Raw genomic sequence first — 15,733 nt, 5'->3', positions numbered from 1 at the left:
AAGTCTTCCCTTTCAGTCGATCCAAAAGAGTTCTCCTTCCTCACAGCGGTGCAGCTTCAACAACCGATGCTGAGGGGTTCATCTCCCCAGTGCACAGGCCAGCTCTCCGTGCACCCCTAAACTCTGGACAGTGGAGCTGACTCCAAGCACTGAAACACACCTGGAGGCAAAGGTAACAGGAGGGCCCCGTCCACTCTGCCTCAGCAAGCACAGTCATATCAGCCACCAGCGACTCTCACACCCCAACCGACCATAAGCACTTGCCAGCTGGGTCAGGTGACTGAGGCGTTTGAGGACCCGCGTCCTTCCCAGGCCACGCTGACGGGTCTGGGCAGGAGACACAGAAAGCCTTACGCACTGGGGGCACGGGCCTTTGATTAGTGGGAAATAAAACAGACGAATGTCCTGGAAGGGCAGGTGGGAAGCTGTAGGGGGGACATAAAACTGCTGTTCCTGAAGAAAACATCGCAGGTCAATAAATCAGTTGTGGGCAGTGAGCAGTGAGCCGCTGTGCTCCGGCTTCCCTGCTGGCCTCTGGCGGTCCGCACAGGCCTCACTGCAGACGACGGGGCGGCCCCAGAAAGGACAGGAGTCGGAGAGAGCGAGGGGAATGGGGCAAATGAGAGGCAAAGGCCCCCGAGAGAGGAAAGCAAGTATGTGACAGTGTCTGCACCTGTGGAGAGACACAGCGTGCCATGGGGTGAACTGTGTCCCCCAAGCTGACGCATTGCAGTCCTAACCCTGGAACCTGTGATGTGACCTCATTTGGAAATAGGGTCATCGCTGATGCAATCGAGTCAAGGCGAGGCATACGTGCTTAGAGTAAGCCCTAATCCAACAACTGGCATCCTTATAAGAATGGGGAAACTGAGGCACAAGCTCACAGAGGGCAGGTGGCTGTGTGCAGAAGGAGGCGGAATCTGAAGGGACGAAGCACAGATGCTGGGAACAGGCTGCCCTCAGAGCCTTCAGAAGGACCTGCCCTGCCCACAGCTTGGCGCTCCAGACCGTGAGAGAACACATTCCTGGCATTTTAAGGCACCCAAGAGGCAGGCTTTGTCATGACAGCCCCAGGGAAAACCTCTATAGGGTTTGAGGGATAGAGGGATTGAAGAAGAAAGGAAGAAGGCTGGAGAAGGAAGCAGACAGCCTGACAAACTACAACCTATGCACAGGGTGACACCCACACCTGGGTGAGGGGACAGGACGTGGCTCGTGCACACACAGGCACCACCACCCTCCCAGGATGGACACAGACAGACAGACGTGCACAGCCCACTGCAATACGGTCTCAAAGCCAGCGAGCTAAGGGAGAATTACTGCTGTCTCTGTCACCTGCAGCAGGAGCAGCAACGGTCACCGAGACAGAGGGCATTGGCAGGCCACTGTAGTGACCCCACCCCGCTGAAGCGCAGGCCGTCAGACGCTACCCCTGGGAGAAAGAGGGGCTGATGGAACACTCTAGGGAAGAAGGAGAAAGAGAAGGGAAGACACAGAGACAGAAACTGGCGCACTGATGGCAGGAGGCCACGATGGGTCCCTGCATGCCTCAAGGCAGTCTCAGATGCGCAGCCCAAACTCTGCCCTGAACAGCCGACTGGGCATCCTTTGAGATCTCCTATTTGTGGGCTGGAGTTTTCTCCCGAGACCATTCAGCCTGTCTGGATCCAGATGCCCGACAGGCACTGCAGATCCACAGGCAGCAGCAGGACAGGCGTCCCCGTGTGGGCCACGGTGCTCCACGCATAGCCTTCACCCTCAAGCGTGGTGCTAGGCTCAGACCCGGAAACCCTATGTCGGTTCTGCTCAAAGGATGTTGGGAAACGTTTTGGGGAAAGGTCAGCTGTGGGCATCCCCAGGGCAGACACCTGGCTGGGGCTGCAAGCTGCTGGCCCGGACCTTGAGAGTGACCCAGCGGGGAGGCCTCCCTTCTCTCTGGTCCTCGTGCTGGGCAGGCTGAGCACGCTGGACGAGGAGGCCACACCCTCCCCTCATTCCCCAAGGACTTCTGCTCTTTGCCCAGATACACAACGTGCTCCTGGCAATCCCCAGACAAGGGTGGGTGTGGACGTGGACACTGATTCAGCCAAGCCCACGATGCCCTGGGAAATGAGCTCTGAGCCCATGGCCTGTGGGCCCCGCCAGGCTCCTGGTGTTCTCATTGCTTCTGAAAATGAGCTGGGGGTCCTGAGAGCTGCCCTGGACCTGCCGGCCCCATGGGCTTTGAGCTGAGGAGAGGCTCCAAGACAGCCCCTCTGCTTGAAGGTGCTGGTGTCACAGACTGGGGCTGTCCGTCGTGTGTCTACCCACACGCCGGAGGGGATGTTTCGCTGCACCTCTGGGAGCAGGGCACCTCCAAACAGTTCTGACAGCTCCATCTCAGAGACTACCCCAAAAGGGCCTGGCCAAGGCCAGCCTGGCCAACGCCAGCCTGGCCAACGCCCCCCGGGCTGAAACGCCACAAGGTGAACTTGGAGCCCATCCTGCATCCTCTGAGGCCACCTCGTCCTTTGCCTCCCCACACCCTTCAGGTCACACCTTCAGAGCTGCCCTGGAGGGTCCCCAAGCACACAACGCGATGAGCAGGTGCTCTATGTGGGATGCCCTTCGGTGGCCTCTGTCCCACCTGGCCTTCCTCTGCCACGTCCCCTCCTGCCTGGAACAGTCTGAGCCGTGGGGCCTTTGCCAGAGGCTGCCCCTGTGTCCTCACACTGCCGGGGCTCGGCCTCCCAGGCCACTCCGCTGGCCACGGCCACCACCGCTCACCCTGCCCTGGCTCCACCTCGCTCCACAGCCTTCGCCATTTGAGGTTGTCGTGCTGCCCACTCACTTGTCTCTGCTGACTTGGGGGGACACTTGGTGAGCCCAAGAGAGGCAGGCATCTCACCACTCCATACTGAGATGTTTCCAGGGACTCCAAGGGCCCGGCATGAGGTGGGTGGGCTTCAATAAACAAACACTTGCTGAATAAATGAAGGCTTGGTGCAGGGCCAGCCCCAATTCCCTGTGCATTTCCGTAGCACCGTGCTCTTCACATCATTTTTCTTAGTTTCTCTCTGTGTCTAGACTCTGCCTGTTCTCCCTTTGCAGAGAGATTATTAAGGAGTAACAGAAGAGTCCATTGCAGGGTGTGCCTGAGTGGTGGCCCTGACCGCACCAGGTTCCCCTGCTCAAGTCCCCCTTGTGGGTGTCTGGTAAACCTCAGCCCCACCTGTGTTTATTCCTTATGTTGACAAGATGAAAAGAACTCTGGGGATAGGTTCCATCTACCCGGCAGGAGGGAGGCATCCCTCAGTGTTCTCCACCCTGGGTTGCCTGCTGATGGTCAGCACGGGGCCGCCACAGATGCACCGGATATGGGCAGGACGCCTCTCGCGCCCTGGTCTGGGCACTTGGAACACACCCTGCTCTAGGGAGCCCCCCATTCAACGGGGACTACTAGCGCAGGGACAACAATGCCTCCTGGAGCCCAGCATGGGTGAGCGTCTGCCACACGCTGCCACCCCCCTGCGTAATCAGAACTGATGTCCACTCTTCCCCTGTTGCAGGTTAGGAAGTTGGACCTGGGGAACGTCTCCGTCACTGGCCAGGAGAAACTCAGCGGGAGATCCGCACGCGCACGCTGATGCCGAGCTCATGTCTCCGTCACAGAATTCACAGTTCTCAACACTGTGTCTGCAACCAAGATGCTATTTTCATTTTCTATCTGATTAGGCCTGAAGACCCTCACTCTATGTTAAACATATGTTAAACCTATGTTAAACCAACACACACACACACACTCATGCCAAGAGTTCCAGAATAAACAAGAAACACATGCAGCATATTTGCTAATCAACCCGTAAGACCTACATGAGTTGGGAAACCGACGCTTAGTAAACAGAGAGCAACAGGCCTGGTCTCCGAGTCAACACCGTGAACTCTGCTGACTCTGTTTTCTCTTTCCAAGAAAATGTAGGCTCAGCACCGCAGTGAGGCAGGACCCAAGCAGCAGGGGACAGCCTAGTGAAGCGGCCCCCGGTTCAACACCTGCGTGAGAGCACCTGCCACCACCACATTTCCTCCCGGGGCAGAGGGAGGAAGTGCCCTCTGGCTGCCGCATGGACGACGAGCAGCTCTTCTCCTGAGACGGGACTCACAGCTCACCGGGTCTGCTCTGGCCCCAGCAGAACACAGGAGGCCACAGGAGGCCAGCAGCCGGGCGAGCCCTCGTCACCCCACCCTGGCCTCCAGAAATTATCCACTTCCCACAATCATCCCAAAGTACTGCTTTTACAAAGCACAAGCTGTATTTATTACACATGCATCTAAAATACAGGCTTGGGACAAAAGCAATGGTTTCTAAGTCAAACGTAAGGTTTTCTAAGTAATATGACAGCAGTAATTATTAACTACAGGTACGTGTGTATGTATGTACACTATATGTCTCATATAACAGGGGATACAAACATCCATGCGCTCGTTAACCTGATGCTATAACCAAGTTGAAAAGTTGCCTTTAGTCCTAACAATGATAGTACTTTGGCGTGTGAAAATTAGAGGAAAACTTTTCGTCTGAAAATCACATTCTGGATGTGAGGGTGATCTAGCTGTGACATCTGTCACCCCATTGATCACCAGGGTTGAAAATCACATCCTTAGTGTTCATTTTCTCTTCCACATGGGCTTTTTGCTCTTGGATCTCTCTGTCTCTCTCTGTCTCAATACCTACTACCAAATATATGCCATGTGCTAAATACTGGCACAGTGCATCTAAACAAAAACGCTTTTTGCAGCTGATTCTCAGAACCTGTTTTGCTGAGGCCAAAATGAAGCTGCCACATCACTGAAGGACTGGCCCTCAGCCAGTGTCCCCTGCCAGGGAGTTCACAGATGCATGTGCACCATCAATGGCGACTGGACTAAAGAAATAGCTAATATAGTACAGTCAGCTAGTATTACTTTATAGATCTAATTTAAGCCAAATGTGGCCAAGCAGTGACACTCTCAGAAGCTCTTCTAGCACAAAAGTGCAGGAATGATGAATGGTACTGCCAGGCCAACTCCTTCGCTCACTGATGGGAGGAGAAAGGAAGGGTGGAGTAAGGCCCTTTTGTGCATGACCCATAACTCAAAGGAGAGTAGAACCACACTACAAAACCAGAGAATTAGGTGACAAGGGAAAGACAGGGCCTAAGGCCAGCCTGAGACTCCTTGGGGGTGGAGGTGGGGGGTTTTACTATGGATCCCATCCCCCTAGGGTGCTGATGGAGCCACCGAGAGTGATGACTGTGATGTTAACAAATGGCAACAGCATCAGCTACTGCCTCTGGGTGCCTGTAGCGAGCTAAGCAGGCCTTTCATCCCTCCTACAGCCGAGGTGTCCGGGGTGCTCCCGTCTGGCAACCAGGCAGAGCAGCACCACACCCAGGGCCAGGCCCCTGGGCCAGGTGAAGCCACCACTCATACAGCACTGCCTGCGAGCAAGCCCGGCTCAGAGCAGCTGGGCTGCACCACAGGCCACTGCCGAGACACATGGCCCAGCGTCCTGGGGCTCTTTGCTTCCTTTTTGCACTGCCCTTTTGTAGTTGTGCAGGCGCGCGCGCGCGCACACACACACACACACACACACGCACGGCCACTTGACCGGTTACCATTGTAATCCGAGTTTTTATGCCTTGGAGAGACCCAAGGCAAACTTCCAAACTCTGATTACAACTTCTTTTGGCATTGGAAACACACGGAACACACATGGTTTTTAACCCAATCACTTGTGAATTAACAAAAACAAAAAAGTCAGGAAGCAATCAAATCCCAGATAAACAAAACACACGTTAGAGAGCATCCTATTCTAAGCTTGAGAAGTTGCTTGAATACCAAAAGTGGAAGTAAAAGAATCCTACCTTAATGCACTGATGTTGACTTATAAATGTTGGGAACTTGTGGCTGAATGGAAATAAAAATTTCTGTTAAATTTTAGTAGATGGTCATTTCTTTACCTCCATAAGCAAATGCATTTTCCTAAGTGCATCGCGAACCCTGCAGCTGTTTCCGCCCGCAGGGTGCTTCTATGAGGCTCCCTGTGAAGAACAGTTCCCCCCTGCCCCAAGCCGCTTGTGGTCCCTGTCCAGGAGCCTCTGCAGAGCTCCCGCCAGCCCCCACCCTGGCCTTGGGGGAGAGGTTTGCAGCACATCTGAAACACAGAGTTGCAACACATTTTTCGGAGCAAATATTAGTCTATAGAATGACTACAGGTTGGTGCTGCACCATTACTGTGGTCTGTCTGCTTCTCCCCACCTGGCCCCCCGCCAACACTCCCCGGCCAGACGCCCCCAACAACTTACAATAAAATATACATTTTTCTTGGGACTCAAAGAGCTGTGCATGATGTAGCCCAGGGCAGCCTGCCTGAGCTTCCTGTGGGGCTGGAACTTTCTAGACCTGTACTGCCTATTATGGGAGCCTCTCCCCACACTGAAATGAAGCTAGTACCACTGAGGAGCTGAGTCCTTCATTGTGTTTATTCTAAATTGACTTAAATTTCCAGAGCCAGGTGTGGCTGCTATGCTGAGACGCTGACTCAGACTCTGAGGCTGCTGCCCCCGGCCAGGTCTCCCCCGCTGCATTGCCTCCGGGCCCGTCCCAGGCTCCCTGTGCTGCCTCCCCCACCCTCACTCTTCAGACAGCCGCACAACGTCTGCCCCGCTTCAACTCGCCCTTCTCTTGCAGCTGGCCCCTGAAACCTGACCTCTTCCTTTGGGCTACTCACCACACTACTCAAAATGTTGCAATGACGTGACAGTTCCTTCAGGGTGCTGACTCTCCCAGACCCCACAGCCGGAGAGGCAGGAGGCACACTCTCCACCCACCACCGTGTCCCAGGACCGCGTGCAGCGCTGGCTGCAGGGTGACCAGCAAGTACCTGCAGACCATCTGCACTGGGGTTAAGGCAGGCTTTGGAGACACGAGTGAAAATCTAACCATCAAAAACTATCTTTCTGGCTGGGCGCAGTGGCTCACGCCTATAACCTAGCACTCTGGGAGGCCGAGGCAGGAGTACCCCTTGAGGTCAGGAGTTTGAGACCAGCCTGAGCAACAGCAAGAGTGAGACCCCCATCTCTACAAAAAATAGAAAAATTAGCCAGGCGTTGTGTGAGCTATGACACCACTGCACTCTAGCCAGGGTGACAGAGCAAGACTCTGTCTCAAAACAAAAAACAAACAAACAAACAAGCCTGTGTTTCCTTTCAAGGAAACATGGTTCCAAGGCCCAGAGCACTAAAAAAGCTCACAGGGCACAGGCCTTTGTGCCTTCGGGCGCTGAGTCTCACCTGGAGGACAGTGGACGCCCTCGGGCCGGACAGGGCATCCCTTTCCTGGTAAAGCACCCCCCTCACACACAGCTGGGGCCTGCCAGCAGGGCCAGGGTCACTGCACAAGGGCTGCCAGACAGTCACATGTGCTGGATATATCTAACATCCTACAGAAGGCAAAGTCCTCTCAAAGAAGCCTCCAGACACCAGGCGGCAACATTTAGGGACTCCTCACGTGCCGGGACGGGCGGCGGAAGCCGGCTTGGCTGGGAAATGGCTATGGCTCTCAGAGCTGCTCTTCAGACCGAGCAGAAACACAGTGTCCGTTCTGACAACAGACTGTTCGGGACTGAGTGTGTTCCCCCAAAATCCATATACTGAAGCCTAACCCCCAGGGTGATGGTATTGGCAGGTGGGGCCTTTGGAAGGTGATTAGGATTAGAAGAGGTCAGGAGGTGAGGCCTCATGATGGGCTCAATGTCCTCACAAAGGCAGAATCAGAACTCTCTTCGCCCCACGTGGGGACGCAGTGAGAAGGGCTGCCCACAGCTGGGAAGAGGCCCTCACCGGAACCCGCCCTGCCAGCACCCGGATCTCAGACTTCCAGCCTCCAGAAGTGGAAAGAGAAACGTCTGCTGTTTCAGCCACCTTGTCTGTGGTGTTTTGTTCTGGCAGCCGAGCTGACTGAGACAATCTATGAATATAATAAGGTGACAGTGTGTGAGTTAGGAAAGGCATCACTGCCTCAAATAACAGGTCCGCACCTGAGGGAAGTTTGAGAATTCTGCGCAGGCTACAAATCTAGGATGCCCACCAAGTGTGCCACGTGAGCATGGCGCTGACAGCAAACCTCAGGGAAGGGCTGAAGGGACAAGGCAGAAAGAACCGCTTCCGCGGTGGCAGTGAGGAGGAGGGCCGCCCGCCCACCTGAGATGCCGCTGAAGAGTCATATCCAGAAAGAGAAGCCTAGAAGGCAGTCGCTTGCCAGCAGGCTGCTTAGTGGCCAAGAACAGCCCAGATCCTAAGGCTCCCCTTGGGCCCCCTGACCACCCCATGGCCCCTTCGTCCCCTGCCATGCTGCCACCTGCCGCCTGGCCAGCCCTCCTGAGTCAGGAAACACAGGAATCAAGGTGGCCGTCCCTCGCGCCCACCATCAGGGGGCAGCACAGGGCCGCGGGACGCCCCATGAATTCAGGCAGGCCCAATCCCCGTAGAAAGGACAGCTCAGCAGGGAGCCCTCCACCTGACATTCTGAAGACACTCAGAGAACCTGTGGCCCAGCTTACCTTTCAGAGTTGGAACCGGGCTGTCCTGTCCTTCGAGTTGTCCCAAAGGGTCATTTGGATCTGGAACCTCTACTTCACCTGGGAAAGAAAAACCAGGACACACATTAAACAAGTTTGCACTTTAGGAGCCTTTAATTTGCTTTTTATGCAAAGAATGATATGCTAGTGAATCTGCCCACTGTTTGCAGAAAATATAGAGGGATAAGACATTATAGTAGCTTCGAGAGGGCTTTCATAGTATCAGGTTTGATATAACAGTAAAGGTAATTCTTTTTTTTTTATGACGTTTTTTCATATATTTTCTTCTAGGAGTTTTATAGTTTCATGTCAGAGTTACCCTATGATCCAGCAACCACAGGAAAAAAAAAAAAAAAACAACTGCATGACTCCACTTATATGAGGGATCTAAAATAGTCAAACTCTTAGAAACAGAGAGTAGAATGGTGGTCACCAGGGCTGGGTAGAGGGAAAATGGAGAGTTGCTGTTTAACAGGTGTAAAGTTATCACTGTGCTAGATAGACAATATCTAGAAATCTGCTGTACAACATAGTGGCTATAGTTAATAATATGGTATTGTGTACTTTAAAAATTTTTAAGAGTCAATTTAAGCATTCTTACCACACTTGAAAAAAAAAGAATTCTAAAGGAATAAAAGCAGAGAAAAAAAAATTGAAAGCCACAAAACAGCCAAAATCACATCTGCTTTAGACTCTCAGCACTACATTTTAGAAGACAGGATTCCGCAGCTCAGCATTGACTGAGAAAGCATTATGAGTCAACACTTCTGTGCTAATCAGGTTGTCATTCATGCATAAAAACAAGAGCAACACGTTTAGTGTCCACACATACCTAATTCATTCTCTTTGAAAAAAAATTGTTTAGCAGTGTACAACACACAAACTCCAGGTAAATAAAGACAAAAAAGCCTCAAAAACATGCATGTTATAAGACATCCATTACTGTTAAATCCAGTTGACCATAAAATGAGTTCCATTAAATAACTTTTGAAGATATTCCGGATCTACACTTTAATATCAGTGATGTCTTCTCAGGGATATAGTTAGATGTCAGAAAATGTGATACTAATCGTTAGTGACCCATATCATTTAAATTGAAAAGTAAAAACATGTTATCATTTATGCTTTTATCCAAGATCTATTTTTTTTTTGTTTGTTTTTTTTAGTAAAGGTAATTCTTAAACGTATCCCAAGAACAGCAAATACAAATGCTTTGCTGCATCAACAGGTGAAGGAAACAAGTGAATGATGCCCTGAGCTTCAACCAGGGAGGGAGGGAGAGGGAAAAAGAGAAAGAGAGGCAGAGAAAGAAATTAAAGCACTGGCTGACAAAATAAAACACTTCTGTAGCCAGATTCAGTGGGCTGCCCTCCAGATTGAGGGCCCCTGGTAATCAGGTAATAAATTCAGAATTGGAGACTTTCTTAAGCAACTCATTCCTCTCCCTGGCCCCAGACCCACTGGCAGCAGCCAACTCCCTGTCCCACAAATGTAAAGGACATGGGCGGGCACTGTGGCTTTTCTCTTCTGGTCCAAACATGCCCTCCCAAGCCGTGCTCTCTTGCCATCTTTCATAAGGTGACCCTGACAGACCACTCAGAAGTTATGTCTATTCTCCAAATCTCCCCACAAACCACACCCTCTCCCAGGGCAATCAGCACAGCCTCCCCTGGGTCAGCAGTTGCATGTGTCTCCATCTCCCCAACAAACAGCTTGGGGACAGTAGGAGCTGCACCCCGGGGGAGGGCCAATGGTCCCCTCACTAGAGCCTAGACAGAAGCACCAACGTGATAGAACACAGGCAGGCCTAAGCTATGCAAGACAGTCAATGGATTTTTGCTAAAGAAGACTTCAGTTTGGATTTGAACTGAACTTTGAATTGGCGTGTTACACATACCATCACTCAGCACCGTTTAAATGGAGAGAGACTACATGAAATTAAACACACTTGCACTATGTACACACATTGAAAACAGACATAAAAGTTATTAACCGCTTAGAAATTGACAAATGGTGTGAAACAGTCAAATAAATATATACCCTGAAGAAAAATAAGCTCCCCTAGCCCAATTCCACTGTGGAAAAGATTCTGAGCTCTTCCCAGTCCACTTCCAATTCAGAAGCAGAGGCATTTTCACATGTGGGAATTTCACCTCCTCTGCAAGTCAGATAGGGCTAATAAGCTCAGGAAGTCTAATTGCCGAGACCCTTAGAATCAACACTTTAAGTTTCAACAAAATTAGGCTCTGTTATTGCTTGCTAACTGAGAAATATGGACACCATTTATATTCTGAAATTTAAAAATGTCATCTTCCTACACTGTATAAAATTTAGGCTCAGAACGACAGTGCTCACTCAAGATGCTGCAGCCTCCTAAAACTGGGACGCAGACTGATAGGAAGTACATGCACTCGAGGGACGGGGACAAGGGAGAACAGGGCCCCATGTTTTCAGCAGTTCCCAGCAGGGCTTCTCCTGGCCATAAAAAGGACTAAGAATAACCCCCACAACACACACACCAAGTAAAACGAACAAACAGCAACAACAAAAACTGCCACACACGCACCCCTACACCTCCCAAAATGTTGCTGTTTGTTATCTGGAATTACAGGAAATTAAAATTTCCTCTTTTATTTCATTTTAAAATGTCTCTCCAGTGAATTAACATCGATTTTTTAATGGTGTGTGAGATATAATTCACACACCATAAAATTCACTATTTTAAAGTGCAAAATTTAGTGGTTTTTAGTATATCCTCAAGGTTGTGCAACCATCACCACCATGAAATTCCAGAACATTTCATCAGCCTCCAAAATAAACCTGTTCCCATTAGCAGTCACCGCTCCGCCCTGCCCCACCCCCGGCCCGCATCCTGCCTCCCCCGTTAACCATGGACCTGCTTTCTGTCTCTATGGATTTAGCTACTCGGGACATTTTGTACAAATGAAATCATACAATATGTAGCCTCTCAAATAACCATCAATTTTATAGTTAGATTTTTACAAATTCTTGCCCTGTCACAGGCAAAAAGGAAAAAAGAAGGCTACATAGGAGTCTGCTGTCCTGCGTAACTAACAAACCAGACACTGAATAGCTTACTGGTCAGACTGCCCAGACTGGGGGAGGCTCTGGCGCCACAAGTAGAGCAGGATATGGGGAACATGCGAGAGATCCCAGAGATGACTGAGGGACAAAAGGGAGAGGACCCCCCAAAGACGCCAGAGCCACTGGGATTGTTCCTCTAGAGACAGGACGGCTCAGGAGCAGACAGGGTCACGTGGCAGAGACCCGTGCACGTCCACACTGCTGTGGCAGGAGGGCCCAGGGGGCAATGGCTCAAGACAGGGAGGATCGAGGAAGGATTTCGTCACTGCCAGTTTGGGGCCACCGTAACGGATGTCGCACCAGGAGCTCGTAGCGAGCACCTGCTTCTGCAGTAATGGGCAGCCACAGTTCCCGGCTGAGCAAACAACTTTGTGTCACCTTGTAACACCACGACCTGCCTCAGAGATCACTGCCACCCCAGTTCAGCTGCTGCCTGATCATGGTCCCTGCACCCAGTTACATCTCCCAGGTGCCCGTCCTGAGTCACTCTTCCCATGAAGGCCTGTTTGGCTTCCGCCTGGTGTGGCCACCCTTGCACCCCAGACTACGTCCTTGTGAGTCGGCGGGTCATAGCTGGAGGGGCTACAGAAAAGCCACGGACCTCTCATGTGACATCTCGGCTTATGGCATCAATAAGATAAGATAAACCTGCAACGTAGCAAGTGGGTCTATTTTAATTCCCAGGCACTTCCTTTAGTATCACAATATTTCCTCTCTCATTAACAACAAAGACATTATTAAGCAAGAATTTCTTAATGAAGTTCAACTTATACCCTTTCGTGAGTTGCAGAGCTATTCTGGTTTTATGTTTCTTTTGAACATATTGTGTTATTAATATTCAGACTTTTCTTTTTTCTTTTCTGTAATAGTTTTCACTTTCACCCAGATAGTGTGCATTATACCTGTTAGGTGTGAATTTACCCATCCACTCCTCCCCACTCCCACCTGCTTGATTTCTGATAAATGTTATTTCTACATGTGCACTTAAGTGTTGATCAGTTAGCACCAATTTGATGGTGAGTACATGTGGTGCTTGTTTTTCCATTCTTGGGATACTTCACTTATAGAATGGGTTCCAGCTCTATGCAGGATAATACAAAAGGTGCTAGATCACCATTGTTTTTTTGTGGCTGAGTAGAACTCCATGGTATACATATACCACATTTTATTAATCCACTCAGGTATTCCTGGGTACTTGGATTGTTTTCACATCTTTGCAATCGTGAATTGCACTGCTATAAACATTCAAGTATAGATGTCTTTCTTACAGAATGTCTTTTGTTCTTTTGGGTAGATGCCTAGTAATGGGATTGCTGCATCAAATGGTAGTTCTACTTGGATCTCTTTGAGGTATCTGCGTATTACTTTCGAAAGAGGTTGTACTAGTTTGCAGTCCCACTAGCAGTGTATGAGTGTTCCTATCTCTCTGCACCATTGTCAGCATTTGCTGTTTTGGGACTTTTTGATAAAAGCCATTCTCAATGGAGTTAAGTGATATCTCATTGTGGTTTTGATTTGCATTTCCCTGATGATCAGAGATGTTGAGCATTTTTTCATATGTTTATTGGCCATTAGTCTTTCTTCTTTGGAAAAGTTTCTGTTCATGTCTTTTGACCACTTTGTTATGGGGTTATTTGATTTTTTTCTTGCTGATTTGCTTCAGTTCTTTATAGATTCTAGTTATCAGCCCTTTATCCGATGTATAGCATGCAAACATTTTCTCCCATTCTGAAGGTTGTCTATTTGCTCTAATGATTGTTTCCTTGGGTGTGTAGAAGCCTTTTAATTTGATCAGGTCCCATTATTTATTTTTGTTGTTGCTGTGATTGCTTTTGGGGTCATCTTCATAAATTCATTGCCTAGGATGATGTATAAGAGTTTTTCCAACATTTTCTTCTAGAATTCTCATGGTTTCATGCCTTAGGTTTAAGTCTATTATCCATGATGAGTTGATCTTTGTGAATCGTGAGGGATGCAGATCCTGTTCCAGTCTTCTACATGTGGCTATCCAGTTTTTCCAGCACCATTTATTGAATAGGGTTTCTTTCTGCCCACGTGTATGTTTTTGTCTGCTTTGTCAAAGATCAGATGGCAATATCAGGCAGCAACATAATAGCTGGGGACTTCAACATCCTTCTGACAGAACAGGACAGATCCTCCAAACAGAAAATAAGTAAACAATGGATTTAAACAGAATTAGAGAGCAGATGTAATATAACAGCCGTTTATAAAACATTCTACCCAAAAAGCACTGAATACATGTTCTTCTCAAAGCTCATGGAACATTCTCTAAGATTGATCACATCCTAGGCCACAAAACATGTCTTAACAAATTTTAAAAAATAGCCGGGTGCTGCTGGTCTGTGTGCCGTGAAGGAGGGTCTTAGCTGCCCGCCACTGCCGGAGGAGTCCCCCCTCCCCGGGTCGTAGTAAGCATTAATAATGTCTTTCATCTTCGAGTGGATCTACAATGGCTTCAGCAGTGTGCTCCAGTTCCTAGGACTCTACAAGAAATCTGGAAAACTTGTATTCTTGGGTTTGGACAATGCGGGAAAAACCACTCTTCTTCACATGCTCAAAGATGACAGATTGGGCCAACACGTTCCAACACTGCATCCGACATCAGAAGAGCTGACAATTGCTGGAATGACTTTTACAACTTTTGATCTTGGTGGGCATGAGCAAGCACGACGGGTTTGGAAAAATCATCTCCCAGCAATTAATGGGATTGTCTTTCTGGTGGACTGTGCTGATCATTCTCGCCTCATGGAATCCAAAGTTGAGCTTAATGCTTTAATGACTGATGAAACAATATCCAATGTGCCAATCCTTATCTTGGGTAACAAAATTGACAGAACAGATGCAATCAGTGAAGAAAAGCTCCGTGAGATATTTGGGCTTTATGGACAGACCACAGGAAAGGGGAATGTGACCCTGAAGGAGCTGAATGCCCGCCCCATGGAAGTGCTCATGTGCAGTGTGCTCAAGAGGCAAGGCTACGGCGAGGGTTTCCGCTGGCTCTCCCAGTACATTGACTGATGTTTGGACAGTGAAAATAAAAGAGCTTTACTTCTCTGGACTGATCCTATTCACAGCTTCCTCATGAACTTTACTAATACAACAAGGAAAGCTCTCCAACCAAGTCTGGCGTTGAGAAGCCAAGAGTCTTTGTCAACTCTCTCATCGCCCAGTGGTGACATGTGCTCTTCTCCACACTGTTGGGAGGTAACGCTGCCCCATGTGCTGGTGCAGGTCAGGATCCCGGGACTTGGAAACTGGCAGAATTTGCCGGGTAAAACTGTGTGCCATCATGGGGCACCTGAAAAGAAAAACACGTCTCACCACTGTGGTTGATTTCAAAGAAAGTGATTCTATTTTTTAAAGAAAGTGTTGTTAATGTAATTGGTTATCCCTCTTAATTTTTGAGTTCACAATTTACTTGGTCCAGAGTTTTCTATTCTTTTTTTTTTTTTTAAACTAATGAGTGGTATTTAGATACTTCATAAATTTATGGACAGATACACATTGGAGGCCATGGCTCAGGTGGGCGAACTTAACTCCTGCTGAGTTAGCAAGTTGGGGAGAGAAGTTCCCCTGAGCTCACCTATCTCTACGACTGCCTAGTAGGTGGCATCACCTTGTGCACAGAGAACTAGAAAAGGGGCAGAACCCTGGCCTTGCAGTTGCAGGTTTCCACTGTGGTACGCTCCTCACAGAATGTGTAGTAGATTGTTCACTGTGGAGGGGTTAATTACAGAGGGGGTTGTTATTATTTTTACTTATAAAGTTATAAAGTTCAGCCAGTCTTTGCTTTTATACTGTTGTGAAATTTCATTTCTCTATAGCACCTTCTTTTTTCATTTTGAATTATAAAAAGTGACTTTCACCTCATGAAAGAGTTGAGATCATCTCTCATGTTGTCACATACTGCAGATGTGTCTCAGTTACTTTTGCACAGACTCTAGGGGGAAGTTTTTCTGAATAGGAGGACAAAGGACAAAGTTAACAGCTTAAGGGCTCTTAGTTCTGTGA

At 49.2% G+C, this 15,733-nt stretch overlaps 1 protein-coding gene and 1 pseudogene across 1 annotated transcript in view; one reads left to right on the top strand and one right to left on the bottom strand.

The window, feature by feature from the left end:
* Positions 1 to 8,679, bottom strand: part of ROR2 (receptor tyrosine kinase like orphan receptor 2) — a 52,260-nt gene extending 43,581 nt beyond the window's left edge. Inside the window, exon 1 of the mRNA XM_069473981.1 lies at positions 8,579 to 8,679. The gene's annotated coding sequence lies outside the window, so the exon portion shown is untranslated. The remainder of the gene's footprint in view (positions 1 to 8,578) is intronic.
* Positions 8,680 to 14,053: 5,374 nt separating this feature from the next.
* Positions 14,054 to 14,794, top strand: LOC138387094 (small COPII coat GTPase SAR1A pseudogene; annotated as a pseudogene).
* The last annotated feature ends 939 nt before the right edge of the window (positions 14,795 to 15,733 follow it).

The sequence above is a fragment of the Eulemur rufifrons genome, chromosome 7 (genome assembly GCF_041146395.1).
Source record: "Eulemur rufifrons isolate Redbay chromosome 7, OSU_ERuf_1, whole genome shotgun sequence".
NCBI classification, from domain to species: domain Eukaryota; kingdom Metazoa; phylum Chordata; class Mammalia; order Primates; family Lemuridae; genus Eulemur; species Eulemur rufifrons.
The sequence above is the reverse complement of the archived record's forward strand: the minus strand, read 5'-3'. Positions and strand labels throughout refer to the sequence as shown.